Source organism: Ranitomeya imitator, chromosome 3 (assembly GCF_032444005.1).
Source record: "Ranitomeya imitator isolate aRanImi1 chromosome 3, aRanImi1.pri, whole genome shotgun sequence".
Classification (NCBI taxonomy): Eukaryota; Metazoa; Chordata; class Amphibia; order Anura; family Dendrobatidae; genus Ranitomeya; species Ranitomeya imitator.
Genome location: NC_091284.1, coordinates 813,605,343 through 813,627,508, shown reverse-complemented (window position 1 = coordinate 813,627,508; position 22,166 = coordinate 813,605,343). Strand labels below are relative to the sequence as shown.

Below are 22,166 nucleotides of genomic sequence, written 5' to 3'. Positions count from 1 at the left end.
ATTAAATCCGTAACATGGGGGAACCATAATCTACCCTCTTAACCCCTTCACCACTTTGAGATTTTCATTTTCTGCGTTTTCGTTTTTCGTTCCCCCTCTTCCCAGAGCCATAACTTTTTCATTTTTTTCATATTTTTCCGCCAATATGGCCATGTGAGGGTTCATTTTTTTGCGGGACGAGTTGTACTTTTGAACGGCACCATTGGTTTTACCATATAATATACTGGAAAATGGGAAAAAAAACAGTGCAATTCCATAATTATTATTATTAATTTTTTCCATGTTCATTACATGCTAAAACTGACCTTCTATTATGATTCTCCAGGCCAGTACGAGTTCACAGATATCAAACATTTTTTTATTTAAGTGGTGAAAAAAATTTGTAATTTTTTTTTTTTAAATGGCGCCATTTTTTTGAGACCCATAGCGTATCCATTTTTTGGTATCTGTGGCTGGGCTAGGGCTTATTTTTTGCGTGCCTATCTGATGTTTTTATTGATACCATTTTGGGGTAGATACGATGTTTTGAGCACCTGTTATTGCAAAGTGGCGTCGATCATAAAAACGTTTTGATTTTCTTTCTCGTTACGCCGTTTACAGATCAGATTAATTCTTTTTGAATTTTGATAGATCGGGCATCTCTGAAAGCGGCGGAACCAAATATGTGTATTTTTTTATTGTTTTATTTTGAATGGGGCAAAAGGAGTGTGATTACAATTTTTATATATTTTTAAGATTTTTTTTATTTTTTTTGTACTTTTCACTTGTTTCAAAAGTCTCCTATGGACACTTGAAACAGCAATTTTCTGATAGCTTGTGCTCCATAGAGAAAGGCCTTAGCCCTTCAGAGAAATAACATTTTTTCTTAATTTGTAAATGAGCTGTTAAGATCTATGGGTGGGACATAGATCTCCCTGAGAATCTGCCTCCAGAACTTACTGTAAATGAAAGAGGGAGTTACCAGTGTGAGACATGGAATGACTGACAGTCTGCTCTCCTGATCTACATGTCTCACATTGGTAACGCCTCCTTCTATTTATAATAAGCTCTAGAGGCACATTCTCGGGGAGATCTATGTCTGGCCCATAGATCTTAACAGCTTATTACATATTAAGAAAAATGTGCATTTCTCTAGAATAAGACATCGGATTACAGATGTCAAGGTATCATTTTATTCAACTTCCTATGACCTACATGCCCGTATAGACAGTTTGGAATGGTTGATCCTACTGACAAATCCACTTTAAAGGTAAGTATCATAATATTGCTGTGGGGAATGAGCCCCTGCACAAACACAGAGCTAAAGGGTATACCGCTTCATGTAGAATATTTACAAATGTATAGAAAAATAGTTATTAATATCATGCGTCTGGATTTGAACCCTTGAGCCTGGGCTTTGTGTTCGGCTTCTTTGTCCGCCACAGCAGATAGACCTTTTCTCCAGGTATATTGTTTCTGTTATCCTTGCTTCAGTCTTTTTAGGGTAACAAGTGTTTTCATTTACTCATTTGTCTGCCCTATCACCTTTTTGGTGCGGCTTTATTTACTTTCCTCCTGCTGGTATTTCCTGCTGGGGATAATCTCCAGCCATACTGCTGTAGTTTAAGCCAGGCAGTGAAAGACCAGCTAGGGTTAGTCTCTCTGCTGTTTATGTTCTTTACCTGCACCTATCTTCTGTTTCATTTTATCAAGTAGAAGACATATTTTCTAACAGTACATACAGTGGCCTTGCCACAGGGCTCCAAGTGCAACTGTTACTTCTGCACCCCTTATAGTTACACTGCTAGATATGGGAACTTTCATGTCTTTTATCTGTATGTGAGCCTTAAACTGGAGCAAAAAGATTTGAACAAACCCCATCCAACATCCAGTTCGGTTCTTCATGTCAGCCAGATAAGACAATGTTCATTTGTGTGCTGGCAAAGTTCTGCCTCTGCCGCTTACTACAACCTGCAACATCATGATGTGCATCACTTTCCAACATCATAACCTAGTGAACACTTACTAAAAAGCACTAGAGTTCACGGGAAAGGATTCCTGGTGCACAAGTGAACGCTCCCTCGTCCGGCTGCTACAGAGGGCTAAACTTGAGTTGAATCTTATTGCTCATCTCTAGTCAAGTCTAGGGCCCACCTAAAATTTGTCAACTAAAGGTACCTTCACACATAACGATTTCGTTAACGATATCGTTGCTTTCTGTGACATAGCAACGATATCGTTAACAAAATCGTTATGCATGACAGTGACCAACGATCAGCCCCCTGCTTGGAGATAGTTGGTCGCTGGGAATGATCAGGATCTTTATTTTGGTGGCTGATCACCCGCTGTCATCGCCGAATCGGCGTGTGTGACGCCGATCCAGCGATGTCTTCACTGGTAACCAGGGTAAATATTGGGTTACTAAGCGCAGGGCCGCGCTTAGTAACCCAATGTTTACCCTGGTTACCATTGTAAAAGTAAAAAAAAATACAAACAGTACATACTTACATTCCGGTGTCTGTCCCCGGCGTCAGCTTCCCGCACTGACTGTGAGCGCCGGCCGTAAAGCACAGCGGTGACGTCACCGCTGTGCTCTGCTTTACGGCCGGCCGGCGCTGACACAGTGCAGGGAAGCTGACGCCGGGGGACAGACACCAGAATGTAAGTATGTACTGTTTTTTTTTTTTTACTTTTACAATGGTAACCAGGGTAAACATCGGGTTACTAAGCGCGGCCCTGCGCTTAGTAACCCGATGTTTACCCTGGTTACCCGGGGACTTCGGCATCGTTGGTCGCTGGAGAGCTATCTGTGTGACAGCTCTCCAGCAACCACACAACGACGAAACAGCGATGCTGCAGCGATCGGCATCGTTGTCTATATCGCTGCAGCGTCGCTTAATGTGACGGTACCCTAACCTAGAAAAAGAGGAGACTACCTAGACTCTCGGAAGAGTTGGGAAACCTGTCAGGTATCTCAGAAGCTTCCAGGCACCCTGAACATTTTCTATAAATATAGGTGAGAAGATGCAATACCAGACTCAGCCACGATGTCCACTGTACATTCAGGGACTGGTTTGGGGAGTGGAAAGGGAAGTGTTTAAGCTTAAAAAGACCTACCTCCATGTGGGGGTTCAGTGGTAGTAATATCAATCCTGTTTTTGGTATTTGTGGTGGCCTTTTGACAAATAAAAGGACAATTTTGGGACCTAGGAGGTTCAAGTTATTTAGCAATGAACAGGAAAGTGAAAATCTACACCCAGCAGGAAATTGGAATGAGTCCTTGGACCTTTGAGAATGAAGAATGAGGGGTAGAGAAGTAGCCCTCCTAGTCAGTTCATTCCCACTGTAGGAGTGCAGCGTTGCAACTTTTATTCTCGTCATTGCCCTTAAATTTTAACTCTGTTGTACTCAAACAAAGAAAACAGAAGATGACAGAAATATAAAAATCAACAACCCAGAATCATAATACACATATTGAAGACCGGATTGTAGAGCGTAAGGCCAAGTCTGCTCCTACAAGACCACAGTTGGGAAATGGTTGGCCGGAACATGAGATCTATTAGGGATTGTGGGCGAAGAAAACATAATATGGCATTTATGACTCATTCTGTTTTGCTGTCATCAGATTAGGCCTCATTAGTCAGTAATTAGGGAACAAAGAAGACGCGTCAATGAGATCCGGTACAATCTGAGCCCCAATCGTAAATAAGTCTGCAGCTGCAGAACGTGGATGAGTCAGGGACATGGTGACCACTTTGAAGACACGTGGAATAATGACAGTAGGATGGACGAGAAATCCATGTAAACAGTGGAATTAAGTAAATGTCAGATTTTTTTTAGACAAAAAGGGGAACTCGGACTATTGGCAAATAGGGCTTATTTATAAATGACATACCAGGGATCACACCACCTATCTGGAGAAGTGGGGTCTCTGTTATACAAAGTAATGAGGCCACTGAAGAAAGGAAGGAAGGGATGAGAGAGCAAATCTGCATGTGTGCTTACTCTCTCCATTATGGTCATGGGAGTTATTGGAAGAGTCAAACCATAAACTCTAAGAGAGACTAAGATTAAGGCCGGGATCACACTTGCGAGAAAGTCGCACAAGTCTCGCATCTCAATACACGACACTGCTGCAGGCACTCGGACCGGAGCCTTCAGCTGCAAAGAAATACATGCAGCCGCATACTCCGGTCCGAGTGCCGGGTATTGAGATGCGAATTTCGTGCGAGTTTCTCGCAAGTGTGATCCCGGCCTACGAAAGATACACATCCACCCCACCTACTCCCACTTCCCCTTTCTGTCTCCACAAGCAGAATAGTGAGTGCAGCTCTGGATTATAATACAGGATGTAACTCAGGATCAGTAATCTAATGTATGTACACAGTGACTGCACCAGCAGAATAGTGAGTGCAGCTCTGGAGTATAATACAGGATGTAACTCAGGATCAGTAATGAATGTATGTACAAAGTGACTGCACCAGCAGAATAGTGAGTACAGCTCTGGAGTATAATACAGGATGTAACTCAGGATCAGTAATGTAATGTAATGCATCAGCTCCTCCTCACTATGCTCCGCTCCATCGGCCTCAAAGACACCGTTCTCTCCTGGTTCTCCTCCTATCTCTCTGACCGATCCTTCACTGTATGTTTTGCTGGTTCCTCCTCCTCTCACCTTCCCCTTACTGTTGGGGTTCCTCAAGGATCAGTCCTAGGCCCCCTTCTCTTCTCTTTGTATACTGCCCCTATTGGACAATCAGTAGATTTGGTTTCCAGTACCATCTCTATGCTGACGACACCCAATTATACACTTCTGCTCCTGATATCTCGCCTGCCTTTTTAGAAAACACCAGTGATTGTCTTACCGCTGTCTCTAGCATCATGTCCTCCCTCTATCTGAAACTAAACCTGTCAAAAACTGAACTCCTCGTGTTCTCTCCCTCTACTAACCTACCTTTGCCTGACATTGCCATCTCCGTGTGCGGTTCCACCATTACTCCAAAGCAACATGCCCGCTGCCTTGGGGTCATCCTTGATTCTGACCTTTCATTCACCCCCCACATCCGATCACTGGCTCGCTCTTCTTACCTGCATCTCAAAAACATTTCTAGAATTCGCCCTTTTCTTACTTTCAACTCTGCAAAAACTCTGACTGTTTCACTTATTCATTCTCGTCTGGACTATTGTAACTCTACTAATCGGCCTCCCTCTTACCAAACTCTCCCCGCTCCAATCTGTCCTGAATGCTGCTGCCAGGATCATATTCCTCACCAACCGTTACACCGATGCCTCTACCCTGTGCCAGTCATTACACTGGCTACCCATCCACTCCAGAATCCAGTACAAAACTACTACCCTCATCCACAAAGCACTCCATGGATCAGCACCACCCTACATCTCCTCTCTGGTCTCAGTCTACCACCCTACCCGTGCCCTCCGCTCCGCTAATGACCTCAGGTTAGCATCCTCAATAATCAGAACCTCCCACTCCCGTCTCCAAGACTTTACACGTGCTGCGCCGATTCTTTGGAATGCACTACCTAGGTTAATGCGATTAATCCCCAATCCCCACAGTTTTAAGCGTGCCCTAAAAACTCATTTGTTCAGACTGGCCTACCGCCTCAATGCATTAACCTAACGATCCCTGTGTGGCCTATTTAAAAAAAAAAAATGTTCTCATTCACTTTATGCAGTTAATAGCCCTCTGTGTCTGTACTGCTACATACTTAGGCAGTTAACTGGTTCATGCAGCTTTACATGAACACCTGAGCCTTACACTATAGCCGGTCCGAATAACTAAAGCAATTGTTACCATCCACCTCTCGTGTCTCCCCTTTTCCTCATAGTTTGTAAGCTTGCGAGCAGCAGGACCCTCATTCCTCCTGGTATCTATTTTGAACTGTATTTCTGTTATGCTGTAATGTCTATTGTCTGTGCAAGTCCCCTCTATAATTTGTAAAGCGCTGCGGAATATGTTGGCGCTATATAAATAAAAATTATTATTATTATTATTATGTACACAGTGACTGCACCAGCAGAATAGTGAGTGCAGCTCTGGGGTATAATACAGGATGTAACTCAGGATCAGTAATATAATGTATGTACACAGTGACAGCACCAGCAGAATAGTGAGTGCAGCTCTGGGGTATAATACAGAATGTAACTCAGGATCAGTAATGTAATGTATGTACACAGTGACTGCACCAGCAGAATAGTGAGTGCAGCTCTGGAGTATAATACAGGATGTAACTCAGGATCAGTAATGTAATGTATGTACACAGTGACTGCACCAGCAGAATAGTGAGTGCAGCTCTGGGGTATAATACAGATGTAACTCAGGATCAGTAATGTAATGTATGTACACAGTGACTGCACCAGCAGAATAGTGAGTGCAGCTCTGAGGTATAATACAGGAGGTAAGTCAGGATCAGTAATGTAATGTATGTACACAGTGACTTTACCAGCAGAATAGTGAGTGCAGCTCTGGAGTATAATACAGGATGTAACTCGGGATCAGTACAGGATCAGTAATGTAATGTATGTACACAGTGACTGCACCAGCAGAATAGTGAGTGCAGCTCTGGAGTGTAATACAGGATGTAACTCGGGATCAGTACAGGATCAGTAATGAAATGTATGTACACAGTGACAGCACCAGCAGAATAGTGAGTGCAGCTCTGGGGTATAATACAGGATGTAACTCAGGATCAGTAATGTAATGTATGTACACAGTGACTGCACCAGCAGAATAGTTAGTGCAGCTCTGGGGTATAATACAGGAGGTAAGTCAGGATCAGTAATGTAATGTATGTACACAGTGACTGCACCAGTAGAATAGTGAGTGCAGCTCTGGGGTATAATACAGGATGTAACTCAGGATCAGTAATGTAATGTATGTACACAGTGATTGCACCAGTAGAATAGTGAGTGCAGCTCTGGGGTATAATACAGGATGTAACTCAGGATCAGTAATGTAATGTATGTACACAGTGACTGCACCAGCAGAATAGTGAGTGCAGCTCTGGGGTATAATACAGGATGTAACTCAGGATCAGTAATGTAATGTATGTACACAGTGACTGCACCAGCAGAATAGTTAGTGCAGCTCTGGGGTATAATACAGGAGGTAAGTCAGGATCAGTAATGTAATGTATGTACACAGTGACTGCAACAGCAGAATAGTGAGTGCAGCTCTGGAGTATAATACAGGATGTAACTCGGGATCAGTACAGTATCAGTAATGTAATGTATGTACACAGTGACTGCACCAGCAGAATAGTGAGTGCAGCTCTGGAGTATAATACAGGATGTAACTCGGGATCAGTACAGGATCAGTAATGAAATGTATGTACACAGTGACTGCACCAGCAGAATAGTGAGTGCAGCTCTGGAGTATAATACAGGATGTAACTCAGGATCAGTAATGTAATGTATGTACACAGTGACTACACCTGCAGAATAGTGAGTGCAGCTCTGTGGTATAATACAGGATGTAACTCAGGATCAGTAATGTATGTACACAGTGACTGCACCAGCAGAATAGTAAGTGCAGCTCTGGGGTATAATACAGGATGTGACTCAGGATCAGTAATGTAATGTATGTACACAGTGACTGCACCAGCAGAATAGTGAGTGCAGCTCTGGGGTATAATACAGGAGGTAACTCAGGATCAGTAATGTAATGTATGTACACAGTGACTGCACCAGCAGAATAGTGAGTGCAGCTCTGGGGTATAATACAGGATGTGACTCAGGATCAGTAATGTAATGTATGTACACAGTGACTGCACCAGCAGAATAGTGAGTGCAGCTCTGGGGTATAATACAGGAGGTAACTCAGGATCAGTAATGTAATGTATGTACACAGTGACTACACCAGCAGACTAGTGAGTGCAGCTCTGGGGTATAATACAGGATGTAACTCAGGATCAGTAATGTAATGTATGTACACAGTGACTGCACCAGCAGAATAGTGAGTGCAGCTCTGGAGTATAATACAGGATGTAACTGAGGATCAGTAATGTAATGTATGTACACAGTGACTACACCTGCAGAATAGTGAGTGCAGCTCTGGGGTATAATACAGGATGTAACTCAGGATCAATAATGTATGTACACAGTGACTGCACCAGCAGAATAGTGAGTGCAGCTCTGGGGTATAATACAGGAGGTAACTCAGGATCAGTAATGTAATGTATGTACACAGTGACTTCAGCAGCAGAATAGTGAGTGCAGCTCTGGAGTATAATACAGGATGTAACTCAGGATCAGTAATGTATGTACACAGTGACTACACCTGCAGAATAGTGAGTGCAGCTCTGGGGTATAATACAGGATGTAACTCAGGATCAGTAATGTATGTACACAGTGACTGCACCAGCAGAATAGTGAGTGCAGCTCTGGGGTATAATACAGGATGTAACTCAGGATCAGTAATGTAATGTATGTACACAGTGACTGCACCAGCAGAATAGTGAGTGCAGCTCTGGAGTATAATACAGGAAGTAACTCAGGATCAGTAATGTAATGTATGTACACAGTGACTACACCTGCAGAATAGTGAGTGCAGCTCTGGGGTATAATACAGGATGTAACTCAGGATCAGTAATGTATGTACACAGTGACTGCACCAGCAGAATAGTGAGTGCAGCTCTAGGGTATAATACAGGAGGTAACTCAGAATCAGTAATGTAATGTATGTACACAGTGACTTCAGCAGCAGAATAGTGAGTGCAGCTCTGGAGTATAATACAGGATGTAACTCAGGATCAGTAATGTAATGTATGTACACAGTGACTACACCTGCAGAATAGTGAGTGCAGCTCTGGGGTATAATACAGGATGTAACTCAGGATCAGTAATGTATGTACACAGTGACTGCACTAGCAGAATAGTGAGTGCAGCTCTGGGGTATAATACAGGATGTAACTCAGGATCAGTAATGTAATGTATGTACACAGTGACTGCAGCAGCAGAATAGTGAGTGCAGCTCTGGAGTATAATACCGGATGTAACTCAGGATAAGTACAGGATCAGTAATGTAATATATTTACAAAGTGACTCTGTTTTTCATGGTAATTAATTCCATCCACAAATTGCTAAATAGCGCTTGAAGGTAACAGATATAGTTTGTGTTAGACAGGAAAACAGTATCTGACATAAATGATATGCATAGTCAAGGGTACACACACACACATTATATCAAAGCATAGAGAAAACTTCATTGCATGACTATTTTTCATATTAGAGTAAATGTCCATCATAATTTAGGACATAGAGGTTGGCAGACTGCATCTCACACACAGAGCTCCAAACCTCCTGCTGACCTTCACAAAGTCAGGCAAATGTTAAATCTACGGCTATCTGCAGCCACCACTAGGGGGCGTTCACTGCCTATAGATTTATACAGAAATCAATGGGAGCTGTAATCATTTCTATGAGCTTTCCCTATTGGTGTCTCACAGAAAATGCCAGGTCTGTGTATGGGGAAGCTGGAGAACCAGATTGCTCAGTTTCCTTCTCCTACTATGGATCTATATATAGTTACATAGTTTAACGAGCAAATTGCCTCTTCAGAGAGTAAAAGGACTTGAACTTGAATCCTAAAAGTTAATATCGACCCATTAACGAGCTTTGTCACATGACTTAGGATAAAATCTTATTTTGAGAAACATGTTTCGGGGTGCTGCCCCTCTTCAATGCAACACTTGAGATCTGACTTTAGTTATATCAGAGGCCTCTTACTGGAGTCTTAGGGGTAAGATTTTTCCTTGCGGACAGTGACATGCCTAGCATGCAAGTGTAAGGAGACTTATAGGCCATGCAGTGCTCCTCTGGGAAATTAAATATGCAAACAACTTCTTATACAGCCAAAATCAGATCTCTTGGTTTACGCCGAGGAGGAGCAAACATCCCAAAACAAGTGTCCACAAATAGAGTATCTGGTTTGGCTTTTATCCTCTTCTTGTCAAAAGAGTTGCATACTTATGAGTCGCCCCACGGGCTAAGGGTACTCGGTGCCGGGTCCTGCGGTTCACAGGGGATGTCACGGTGGCCCCCACTTATGCCAACATCTACATGGCGGTATTCGAGGACAGGTTCGTGTACTGTTCTACCCTCTGGCGCCACGTCAGAGCTTGGTGGCGTTACATTGATGATATTTTTCTAATATGGGATGGCAATGAGACAGAGCTTAATGAATTCCATCAATATCTTAATGGCGTATACGTGGAATTACAATTTACCTTGACATTCTCTACTTCTCAGCTCCAGTTCTTGGATACCCTTGTGTATAAAGAGGGGGATAGACTAAAGACAGACATCTTTGTAAAAGAGACTGACAGGAATGGCCTGTTGCTTTTCGATAGCAACCATCCTCGGAGAATGGTTAACTCCTTACCATGGAGCCAACTCCTGAGGGTGCGGAGAATTGTGTCGGATGACACTGTGGTTGATCGGAGGCTGGATGAGATGTGTCTTAAATTCTCTAACAGGGGCTATCCCAAGAAGGAGCTGAGCAGATTTAATCATAAGGTCCGTAACTTACCACGGGAATCTACTCGTGAGTCAGGTTCTTCTAAGCAGACTGGGGAACGTATCCCTTTTGTATCTACGTACACTTCAGCTAGTGGTCAAATTGACAGGATTTTGAGAAAACATTGGTTGGGCCTACAACGCGGTTTACCATCAATACCGGCGTTTAACAATTATCCAATGATGTCTTACAGAAGGGGACGCAATCTGGGTGATAGTCTAGTAAGATCTGATATTGGGTCCTTTAAGAGTTCCTCAATTCAAACGACTCTGAGCACACCCAGGCTTGGAAATTTTCCATGCCTGGGTTGTGCAAGCTGTAACAACATGCTTAAAGGAGAGTTTTTCTATCACCCCCATACGGGGAAGAAAATTTATTTAAAAGAACGCTATACTTGCTCTTCGAGCTTTGTTATTTACATGATTACGTGTCCGTGTGGGTTAGCCTACGTGGGGGAGACCACGATGGAGGTTCGGACGCGAATCAGTAAGCATAAAAGCACGATACGCACAGGACTTACAGATTTGCCTGTCCCCAAACACTTTTTGGATAATAAGCATTCGGTCAATCAATTACGCTTTAGAGTAATAGACAGTGTGCCGGCTTTGAGGAGAGGAGGGGATAGACTATCATTGCTCAGGAAAAAGGAAATGAGATGGATTTACTCTTTGGGGACTTTACAACCTGGAGGTCTTAATTTAGATTTCAATTTACAGGTTTGTATTCCTAAATAGTTATCTCTTCTCCCAATTATGGCTTCTTTATCAGTATTTTGTTTTTAAGGTGTTTTCACTTTTTAATGTTTTTTATTCTTTAGGATTGAATATACAATGTCGTTTGTGCTGTCCTTCATTAGTGGTATTCTATAGATTCGTATAACCAGTAGGGATGCTTGTTTGTATTATGTATTTGAGCTGTACTGCCTTGAGCTGGTTTACCCAATCTATTTCTGTTTTTTAGGTTACCGTGACAACCCACTGTGGCCATGGCTACCTAGATCCTGTGACGATGTGGGCGCCTGCGCATTGACATCTAGCTTGCCGGCTCCGTGACGTCGGGTTTGGGGCGTTCTGGCTGTGACGCATTGGCGTCCTCCCTGGGTGGGGGGAGTCGGGGGTGTGGCATGCGCGGTGCCGCTGGGCCGGTTTGCATCGAGCATAGCGGTGCTGCGGTCTTCAGCGATATCGCGCCTGCGCGCGCCCGCGGCTTCTCCTTTACTGGGGGAGGGAGTTTTTGCGTCGCGGCGGGGCGGGCCGTGCTCTGCAGTCATGTGAGATGGGCGGGCTGTTGCCATGGCGCGCAGCTACAGCCATCCGGGCGCTTCTAAGCCTGCTGCGGTCCTGTGGCTTGCCGGGATAGGACGCGGGACTGTGATGTAACTATAATGTAAGTTGTAAGTGGCTGCCTGATTTGTTATTTAGGGCTCTCTGGAAGCGTGATGAACTCGGATAGGCTGGCTGAATTTTGGCGCCAAACATAGAGAGGACCTGGATTGGATATGAGGATTGGGATAGCTATTGGACATTTGTAGCCCTGGTTACGGGCATGCCGGAGCCTAATTGGTTGGAGGATATGTAAACACTGCAGCAATGTTATATGATATAAGCTCTTTTGCTTTGATTTTTTCTTCTTTTTTGTGCTTTTCATGCCGCTGATATTGTATATATCCATTTTAATGGGTGGGATATTATTTGATTGATGTTATTTGTTGTATGTATTTATGTAATTAGTGGCTAACTGGTGATTGGTGCCCTGTGTGGTATCCACACCATTTAAGCCGACACCTTGCACTGTGTTACATGCTTGAAAAAGACCAGGATACTGGTCGAAACGTCGCTTTTACATGGATTAATAAAGACCTTTTTGTTACCACGACACCCGGCTGGAGCGCTGTTCATCCCTTTTTGGACTATTTGACATATCCAGGTTGGTTCCCTGGACAAGGAACGAGCGCCCGTTTGTGTGAGTGCTGTCAGTCCCTCTCTTTTTCTTTATAGGTGGCTATGACCCGGTCCGTGGCCCTGGGCGCCCATGTAAAAGGGAAAGGTTTTTAAAGGGATAAAGTTTATATTCGTGACGCCACCTGTGGTATTCGGTCAGGGTGACCGATGCTGCTTTAAGGGGTCCGCTGGGGTGATGTTATGGCAGCTAGATGGTATATCTTCCCACAGGTGAAGTATATCCCCAGGGCTCCCGGTGTGTAGATGGTGGTATGGTGAGAGGTGCAGAGAAGAACAAGGACACAGGATTGCAGTCTCTTTACCTTGTTTACTGTTGGTTTCAGCAGCCACAGTCCAGGGCATCAGACCACAGGGCAGGCAGAGAAGTCTGGGCAGTCCAGAGACAAGCAAGTTCCCCTGAGTAAGTCAGGTGCGAGCCTACCACTCTGCGCTTTCTGTCTCTAAGTCCCTGCTGCCACTAAGTGTCTCAACAAGGTCTTTAATCATTCTGCTGTCCTAGGACAGGTATCTGGATGGCAGGCAGCTCAAGCCGTAGGTTCTGGGGTCCGTTCTTGGTGACTCCGGGCTTCTAAGTGCTGCTGTACCACAGGTAATTGTGGGCAAAGCTTTGGTAATACTATGCCCTCCGGTTCTCCTCCGTGTCGTAGAGTCCACGTGAGCCTCGGGCTCCCGGTACCCAGATTCTTGCGCTGTAGCTCTTCAGAGGCCTGCTCATGGCCTCCTGGAGCTCTCACTTTCCTCTGTGCTCCACTCCTGTCTGTCCTCACACACAGAATCCTACTCCAGACTGTACTGTCTCCGCCTCCAAACCAGGATCTATATTGAGGGAAGCTGCCCTAAAACAGGGTTTTGAGCTCCCCCTCCTGGCCTGGAATTGGACGGTGTTGTGTGTGTGTAAACCTACCAAAGGAAATCCCACTTGTCTCCGGACATAGCACTACCCTCCCTGAGAGGAAGGCAGCACTACTGTGGTACCCGAACTCCTGGGGTGCCACACTTAATTTCCCAGTGAAGCACCACACGGTCTACAAGTCTCCCTACGTCAGCTTGGCCCTCTCCACAAGGAGAGAGGTTATCCCATATGTATAGTAGTTACAAGGACGCTAATTCTCCGAAGATTATATAATGTTCTGTAGTGTCCCAGTACCTCCTCCTATCTGTTGCAAAATACTGTACAGTTGTGGGGTGGTTACCAAAAACCTACGTCCTGTTATGTGGTTTATTTGAAAAATTGTCCTATACTGCCATGTACTGTCCAAAGTGCAAGAGTTTTGGTCACATGACACTCTCTCAGCTTGGTTTCCTGCGGAAGCCTCTAGAAGCTGCTGAGGTAAAAGTTGGGGAGGAGTTCCTGTCCTTCCTGTGAGGAGCGACGTGAGGAGAGGTCGACTTCCTAGGCTGCTCTGCCTTTAACCTAGGTCCCGCTTCCCTTACTCTTCAATCGGCCAGGAAACTGCCACAGCCTACGCCAGGAGGACATCTTAAATGTCAATCTTCATAGAGACAGAAGAGATAGCGTTGTACAAGGGCTCTTCTGTTACACTCCATGCCTCTAATGGTTCTGCCAGCATGAGTGCCTCATGTTCTACTGCATCTTTTACTGCACGCCCTGTGACAGGGAACCGTGTCAGGACTTAGTCATGAGTAAGCAGTGAACACTATTTCCACAGTGAACCAAACTGTGTAGGCCCAACCTTGGTAGTAATATAACTGAATGACTGTGTGAATTAATATAGTAATAACCCGGTATACAACCGTCAGTCAGCCGATCACTTTATTTAAGCCATTAACTGGGAAGATTCCATCTTAAACGTTATGGTGACCAGATCTCTTGCTACCTCAAATTTTCAGCTTGTATGAAGGACTGTGATACCATCGTTATGGACTATGTATTGTGAGGTGAATACAGTAAAGACTCCCTTTTGATTATGTTAATACCCTTGTAAGCATTCATCCTTGAAACTGCGCACACACACACTAAGAGGCTGTAAGGGCTCAGTGTGCAGGGTTAGCACGCCACAACGCCGCCTGTGACATCCCTAATTTCTTTACTATTGGATGGCCATGTCCCCTATAACATCTAGTTCCCCCCTGGGTACTGCAGTTCCATCTAATTATCTCATCAATTACACAAGTTACAATAACCAGCTAATCAAAAATTAATGAAAGAAAATTAAAAAAGAATGTGAGAAGTAAGCAACGAGGAAATGAATGGCGTTCCCTAGATATTCCTGGGAGAAAAGAACAATTATGTCCACCATGTCAGCTCATTACCGACCTATACAATACCCTCAAGCATGGGCAGCAGTATGACAGGCAGCCACATCATAACCACATCGAGTTACCAAATTGCATTTTATTTTATTTAGAAGGATAGTCCTAATATATATATATATATATATATATATATATATATATATATATATACATATATATATATACAGTATTGTGGTAGGTTGACTCGGCTTCTTAAAGAGGTAGACACAGGAACCGCTTGTATTTAAAGTCCGGCTGGTTCACTGCAGTCCGCATAAACCACCTGTCATGACTCTGCAGGCGAGTGACCTTCCCTGTTCCTAACAATAGGGGGCCCCCTAGCTTGCCCTATTCCCTGGGATACTTCTGAAGGTGAAGATGCCGGGGCCTCCACACTTGCCTTATCTCCTGTATCTGCCCTCCGTCTGTTCTTTTCCCCCACCCAGGGAAGACGGCTACTACTGTGCACCGCAGTACAACATCAAGGCAACATAGGCAAGGGTAAATTGAAAATACCAAGCATACAAATATTCATTCACATATAATAAAGGAATGCACTGGGGAGTGGAGGACAGGGAAATAACCAAAGTAAGAGGAGGGAAGGGAATTATCACACTTATAAACCATGCAACAGTCACAGATACCTCCTCCAAAACTCCTTCTCATATAAACACCTCTCCTCCAAGCCATGCAGCATAAGCTAGCTCTGACATGGGTTTGAATCAGGACCCAGATTATAAAGGGGATGGGAGTGGCTAACCGAGCTCAGCTGAGAGCTCAGGCTCCCACAGTTTGCAACATGGCTGATTAACCCCTGTTCTGACAAAATAAATAAACACCTTTTTAAAAGGAGGAGAAGTGCTTCTTTTTCAGCGCCGGAGTAGGAGCAATCAAACACTGTGGTCTTCTAGCTCCTCTCTGTTGCGGTAATCCCGTGACACCACCTCACCAGAAATCGTAAACACAGTCTTTATCTGGCACAAGGTAAAGCAAAGGTAACAAGTCCATATGATAGTGCTGGGTAGCCCACCAGGCTTATAGTCTATCTTCTTACTCCTTTTAGCAAAGGTACTCAATCCAGGAGATCTGCAACATCCACACACAGAGGCCATTGTGAGACAACAGCCCTCAATATACAATGTGAACCACACCCAGGGGTGGAGATATGGTGAGCAGCAGTCTCATCCAACCAACCCCTCTTAGCACTTAGTGTGCTGGAGCATTTTCCTATATGTACTAAAGCACTACTTCAAGTTTATCTCCCATGATCCACTACGAGACCGACAGCCACCTTACAATATTTATATACAGTGGGGAAAATAAGGATCTGATACACTGTCGATTTTGCAAGTTTTCCCACCTACATAGAATGGAGAGGTCTGTAATTTTTATCGTAGGTACACTTCACCTGTGAGAGACAGAATCTAAAACAAACAAACAGAAAAGCACATTGTTTGTGCTGTAAATAATTGAATTGCATTTTATTGCATGAAATAAGTATTTGATAACCTACTAACCAGCAAGAATTCTGTCTCTCACAGACCTATTAGTTTTTCTTTAAGAAGCCTCCTACTCTGCACTCATTACCTGTATTAATTCCACCTGTTTAAATGTTACCTGTATAAAACACACCTGTCCACACACTCAATTAATCACAGTCCAACCTCTCCACCATGGCCAAGACCAAAGAGCTGTCTAAGGAAACCAGGGTCAAAATTGAAGACCTGCACAAGGCTGAAATTGGCTACAGGCAAGCAGCTTGGTGAGAAACCAACAACTGTTGGCACAATTATTAGAGAATGGAAGAAACACGAGACTGTCAATCTTGCTTGGCCTGGGGCTCCATGCAAGACCTCATCTCGTGGGGTAAGGATGATTCTGAGAAATGTCAGTAATCAGCCCAGAATGGCATGGGAGGACCTGGTTAATGACCTGAAGAGAGCTGAGACCACAGACTCAGACATTACCATTAGTAACACACTACGATGTCATGGATTAAAATCCTGCAGGGCACGCAAGGTCCCCCTGCTCACGCATGCACATGTCCAGGTTCGATTGAAGTTGTGCCAATGACCATCTGGATGATCTGGAGGAGGCATGGGAGAAGGTCATGTGGTCAGATGAGACCAAAATAGAACTTTTTGGTATCAACTTAACTCGCCGTGTTTGGAGGAAGAAGAAGGATGAATACAACCCCAAGAATACCCTCCCAACCATGAAGTATGGTGAGGGAAAGATCATACTTTGGAGGTTCTGTCTGCAAAGCAGACAGAACAACTGCACCATATTGAGGAGAGGATGGATGGGGTCATGTATCGAAAGATTTTGGAAAACAACCTCCTTCCCTCAGTAAGAGCATTGAAGATGGGTCGTGGCTGGGTCTTTCAGCATGACAATGACCCGAAACACACAGGCAGGGCAACTAAGGAGTGGCTCTGAAAGAAGCAATTCAAGGTCCTGGTGTAGCCTAGCCAGTCTCCAGACCAAGACCCAATAGAAAATCTTTGGAAGGAGCTGAAACTCAATGTTGTCCAGCGACAGCCCCAAACCCTGAAAGATCTGGAGAAGATCTGTATGGAGGAGTTGGCCAAAGTACCAAAGTGCAAGCTTGGTCAAGAACTACAGGAAATGTCTTACCTCTGTAATTGCAAACAAAGGTTTCTGTACCAAATATTAAGTTCTGTTTTTCTATTGTATCAAATACATATTTAATGTAATAAAATGCAAACTAAATGTAGATCCTTCTCACAAAATTAGAATATCATCAAAAAGTTAATTTATTTCAGTTCTTCAATACAAAAAGTGAAACTCATATATTATATAGAGTCATTACAGACACAGTGATCTATTTCACATGTTTATTTCTGTTAATGTTGATGATTATGGCTTACAGCCAATGAAAACTCAAAATGTATTATCTCAGTAAATTAGAATACTTTATAACACCAGCTTGAAAAATGATTGTAAAATTCGAAATATTGTCCTACTGAAATGTATGTTCAGTAAATACACTCAATACTTGGTCCGGGCTCCTTTTGCATCAATTACTGCTTCAATGCGGCGTGGCATGGAGGCGATCAGCCTGTGGCACTGCTGAGGGGTTATGGAAGCCCAGGTTGCTTTGATAGCAGCCTTCAGCTCGTCTGCATTGTTGGCTCCGGTGTTTCATCTTCCTCTTGACAATACTCCGTAGATTCTCTATGGGGTTAAGGTCAGGCGAGTTTGCTGCCAATCAAGCCCAGTGATACTGTTGTTTGTAAACCAGGTATTGGTACTATTGGCCGTGTGGACAGGGGCCAAGTCCTGCTGGAGAATGAAATGTCCAAGTCCAAAAAGCTCATCCGAAGAGGGAAGCATGAAGTGCTCTAAAATTTCTTGGTAGACGGCTGCGCTGACTTTGGTCTTGATAAAACACAGTGGACCTACACCAGCAGATGACATGGCTCCCCAAACCATCACTGATTGTGGAGACTTCACACTAGACCTCCAGCAGCTTGGATTGTGGCCTCTCCACTCTTTCTCCAGACTCTGGGACCTCGATTTCCAAATGAAATGAAAAACACAACACCTTGGAGCACTGACAATCAGTCCAGTTCTTCTTCTCCTTGGCCCAGGTAAGAGGCTTCTGGTGTTGTCTATTGTTAATGAGTGGTAGGCACAAGGAATGTGACACTTGTAGCCCATGTCCTGGACACGTCTGTGTGTGGTGACTCTTGAAGCAATGACTCCAACAGCAGTCCACTCCTTGTGAATCTCCCCCAAATGTTTGAATGGCCTTTTTTAAACAATCCTTTCAAGGCTGCGGTTATCCCGGTGGCTTGTGCACCTTTTTCTACCACACTTTTTCCTTCCACTCCACTTTCCGTTATCCGCTTGTATACAGCACTCTCTGAACATCCGGCATCTTTATCAATGACCTTTTGTGGTTTCCCCTCCTTGTGGAGTGTGTCAATGACTGGTCATCTGTCAGGTCAGCAGTCTTCCCCATGATTGTGGAACTACTGAAACAGTCTAAGGACCTTTTTAAACACTAAGGAAGCCTTTACAGGTATTTTTTGTTAATTATTCTAATTTATTGAGATAATGACTTTTGGGTTTTCATTGGCTGTAAGCCATAATCATCAACATTAACAGAAATAAACCCGTGAAATAGATCACTTTGTGTGTATTGACTCTATAAAATATATGAGTTTCACTTTTTGTATTGAAGAACTGAAATACATTCACTTTTTGATGATATTTGAACTTTGTGAGAATCTATGGGGTATTGTCAAGAGAAAGATGAGAGACACCAGACCCAACAATGCATAATAGTCCTTCTGGATTTCTAATAGCCATGGCTTCATCATGAACATAAATTATTATTACAGTTTGAACAGAACCTAATCTGGATTATCTCTTACTTGGCTATGGTGGAGGGTAATTATCATAGTACTGATGATTAGACACAGATTTGTAATATAGCATGGTTTATGAGGCCTTAATCAAATTGAAAATTAATAAAATACATAGTTTATTACCAAAAATATTACTAGTATTGAAAGGATTTACAAAGGTAGCAGCATGTCCTCTGCTGGTCCCAAGTGGTATTGCTACTTTTTGTTACTTTATTTTTTAGAATTCTTTTTTGCTGATTATTGGGTTTGTCATTAAATCTGACTTGTATTTAGCAATTTTCTTACATATCTGCTCTAGTAAATATGCATGTTACAGTAACATAGGTATGTCCGGTAATTTGCTTCTGTGGGAACTAGTAATAGTCAAGTCTTTTATGCCGGAAAACTGAAGCAAAAATTAAGCAACTTTTGGCATTTTTATACTAGCTCTGCTAACTTTATTAAAAGCGTTTGCAGCTTAGCAGAAGGGGTAATGTTCTAGATTCCAAATATTTTTTTTTTAAATAAAATGAGTGTAAATTATACAGAAATTTTCCCCAGTCTCCATCTGGAGCACATTTTCCTACTCATATAGCAGCTGAAAAATTGTGCCAAATTCATTGGGCAACGTACACCTTTTAATGAATTTAGCGCATATTTCTTTGGATCAAGACAGTCAAAAAATCACCAGTTATATTGAATTTCCTAAAAAGAATAAATTTCAACTTCTGCAGATTTAGTTGCAGAAATTTCTGAGACTGAACTTGCTACCCAGAAAAAAAAATGCAATAGGAAATCCATAATGTGTGAATATGTACACGCACACGCACACACACACACACACACACACACACACACACACACACACACATACTGTATATATATATATATATATATATATATATATATATATATATATATATATACTGCTCAAAAAAATAAAGGGAACACTAAAACACCACATCCTAGATATCTCTGAATGAAATATTCCAGTTGCAAATTTTTATTCATTGCATAGTGGAATGTGTTCAGAACAATAAAACATAATAATTATCATTGTAAATCAAAATGAATATCCCATGGAGGTCTGGATTTGGAATGATACTCAATATCAAAGTGGAAAATCAAATTACAGGCTGATCCAACGTCTGTGGAAATGCCTCATGTCAAGGAAAAGATGCTCAGTATTGTGTGTGGCCTCTATGTGCCTGTATGATCTCCCTACAACGCCTGGGTATGCTCCTGATGAGGCGGCAGATGGTCTCCTGAGGGATCTCCTGCCAGACCTGGACTAAAGCATCCGACAACTCCTGGACAGTCTGTGGTGCAACGTGACGTTGGTGGATGGTGCGAGACATGATGTCCCAGATGTGTTCAATCGGATTCAGGTCTGGGGAACAGGCGGGCCAGTCCATAGCTTCAATGCCTTCATCTTGCAGGAACTGCTGACACACTCCAGCCACATGAGGTCTGGCATTGTCCTGCATTAGGAGGAACCCAGGGCCAACCGCACCAGCATATGGTCTCACAAGGGGTCTGAGAATCTCATCTCGGTACCTAATGGCAGTCAGGCTACCTCTGGTGAGCACATGGAGGGCTGTGCGGCCCTCCAAAGAAATGCCACCCCACACCATTACTGACCCACTGCCAAACCGGTCATGCTGAAGGATGTTGCAGGCAGCAGATCGCTCTCCATGGCGTCTCCAGACTCTGTCACGTCTGTCACATGTGCTCAGTGTGAACCTGCTTTCATCTGTGAAGAGCACAGGGCGCCAGTGGCGAATTTACCAATCCTGATGTTCTGTGGCAAATGCCAAGCGTCCTGCATGGTGTTGGGCTGTGAGCACAACCCCCATCTGTGTACGTCTGGCACTCAGACCATCCTCATGGAGTCGGTTTCTAACCGTTTGTGCAGACACACGCACATTTGTGGCCTGCTGGAGGTCATTTTGCAGGGCTCTGGCAGTGCTCCTCCTGTTCCTCCTTGAACAAAGGCTGAGGTAGCGGTCCTGCTGCTGGGTTGTTGCTCTCCTACGGCCCCCTCCACATCTCCTGGTGCACCGGCCTATCTCCTCCAGCCTCCAGACACTACACTGACAGACACAGCGAACCTTCTTGCCACAGCTCGCATTGATATGCCATCCTGGATGAGCTGCACTACCTGAGCCACTTGTGTGGGTTGTAGAGTCCGTCTTATGCTACCACGAGTGTGAAAGCACAACCAACATTCAAAAGTGACCAAAACATTAGAAAGCATTGGTACTGAGATGTGGTCTGTGGTCCCCACCTGCAGAACCACTCCTTTATTGAGGGTGTCTTGATAACTGCCAATAATTTCCATCTGTTGTCTATTCCATTTGCACAACAGCATGTGAAATTGATTGTCAATCAGTGTTGCTTCCTAAGTGGACAGTCTGATTTCACAGAAGTTTGATTTACTTGGAGTTAGATTCTGTTGTTTAAGTGTTCCCCTTATTTTTTTGAGCAGTGTATATATATAAATGTATTTTATTTTTTTCTGCCTCTCTGGACACTTTTAAAATTGAGCAGTAAGGTGTGTCTGGCTAGCTATGCAAAGAAGGTTTCAGCCAAATTTATGAATTGTGACTATAAAAAGTTGCAATAAAGTTGGAGGGTAGTGGAAAAACTAGTAGAAAAAGTGGAAAAACTGCTGTAGACAGAATTGTTACGCTATACTGTAAATATGCAACATTTTGATACACATAAAACCAAACTTATCAAAATTGTTATTGTTTTAATCCCACATAAAAACTCCTCCTGGGAATGCTCCTCCTGATGGCCAGCCCCTGAGCATCGATCTTTGGTCGGGTTTACACAAACCTTGCCTCGAGTCTAGTTGGTCATGGATGCCACAGATTTGCTGGGATTGTGTCTGAATTTTAGGACATTCCCATAAATTTTAGCACGTATTGCAAAAATGACTTTAAAAGTTCCCGTCTTAGTGATTTGTCTCCTAGGTACTCAGACAGTCGTGATGTATGAGCCATAAAACAACTGAATGCTGCAGTAAAATGCAGTTGCTTGTCTTTCAGCGGATTG

General features: G+C 43.5%; 1 protein-coding gene across 4 annotated transcripts in view; it reads right to left on the bottom strand.

Annotated features, from left to right (window-relative positions):
- Positions 1-22,166, bottom strand: part of DLG2 (discs large MAGUK scaffold protein 2) — a 1,534,662-nt gene that overhangs the window by 330,462 nt on the left and 1,182,034 nt on the right. The gene's annotated exons all lie outside the window — the stretch shown is intronic.